We start from the raw sequence: 1,526 nt of genomic DNA on the forward strand, positions 1-1,526 counted from the left end.
CGATTCTGCAACAATTAACCCTAACCCTAACCCTAGGGTTAGAGTTAGGGTTAGGGTTAAAGCAAATTTAAAATGAAAAAAGCAAATAAAACGAAGAATCGTTTGTTTATGTAGTCGGCACTTAATGTATATCGGCTGAATGGACGTCAGTGATTGGTTGAAATTATCGAAATAAGACAATTTTTTACATGAAATAAATTCGAATACAAAAATATTTTTCTGTTCTATAACACAAAATAGATAAGTATACGAAGTTTGAAAGTCTTTCGGTACCAAAAGCACTACGTAAAACATTAATGAAAAATGTGGCCCCCGTTTTAAAAAAGATCCTAAAAAACAAATAAGTGGAAATTGTACAGGTGTGTGTGTCTTAAATTATAAGGCACCAAAAGAGAATGACTCTCCCCAGACCCAAGAGTATATATATATATATATATATATATACGATCAAATGATCGTCTTTCGAAATATAATTATTTTATAAATAATAATAATAATATATTTATTTACACATTATACTCGTTACATCTTTCTCTATTTGTGACAATTATTTATCATCGGAAGTGTTCATTAATACACAAGTTCATTTATTATATTTCGTTCTGCCCAATTAATGCGATGATAACATGTTTAACATACCAAAGAGTCATTAAAAGACACAAATTAAATGTAATTAGCAACAAGTGAAGGAGAGAGAGAATTAATGTGAACAGGTTGGCTAAGACTCGTGAACGATGAGTTTTGATAAACTAATTAAAAGAAACAAGTGCATGTCACATCGAATAAATTAAACAAATGGCACTTATATTTCTGTTTCATCACAAAGTTCAGGAGAAAGAGAGAAAATTGGGAATAAACAAAAGAAATAAACGTCGCCGAGTGTCGAACACTCATGTTGTGGTTTTGAAATGTCAATAGAGTAATGTGATGAGGGAGAGAGGTAGAAAAAAGGGAGAGAGGGGGATGAGAGAGAGAGAACGATAGGCAACAAGACACTTACAAACACTTGTATTCCTCCCCCTGTTTGCTTTTACTCATCTCGGCCTCAGTCGCCTTCAAACAATAATTAATTAATTAATTAAAGTTATTTAAAGTTCATTTATAATTTCGTTATTTTAATTGAAGACATATATATGAGTTCTTATTTTTCAACTTACGACATTACATATGCAAGGCTCTGGTAATATAGTTTTGTTGATAAACATAGAAAATGGTTCGGTTCGTTTTTAAATAGAATGCTGCGATCTTTCCAGAAAAGAGGTGTGTACACTCACAGACACACACACATATATATATATATACTTAGAATAATATAGGATAGTAAAATTTTAGAAATTTTTCAACCAGTGGCCTAGCATGTATAAAAAGTCAATAGACAACATATTTTCCTTGGTAGAGATGGACTATATGTAATCTGAACCTTTCCCCCCCTTATTTATTAATTTCTTTTTACGGAATCCCACGGGTAGAGATGGACTATATGTAATCTGAACCTTCCCCACCTTATTTATTATTATTTTTTTTAC

General features: G+C 31.4%; 1 protein-coding gene across 1 annotated transcript in view; it reads right to left on the reverse strand.

Annotated features, from left to right (window-relative positions):
* Positions 1 to 1,526, reverse strand: part of LOC106883959 (Fanconi anemia group A protein) — an 88,126-nt gene that overhangs the window by 3,881 nt on the left and 82,719 nt on the right. The gene's annotated exons all lie outside the window — the stretch shown is intronic.

Source organism: Octopus bimaculoides, chromosome 3 (assembly GCF_001194135.2).
Source record: "Octopus bimaculoides isolate UCB-OBI-ISO-001 chromosome 3, ASM119413v2, whole genome shotgun sequence".
Lineage (NCBI taxonomy): Eukaryota > Metazoa > Mollusca > Cephalopoda > Octopoda > Octopodidae > Octopus > Octopus bimaculoides.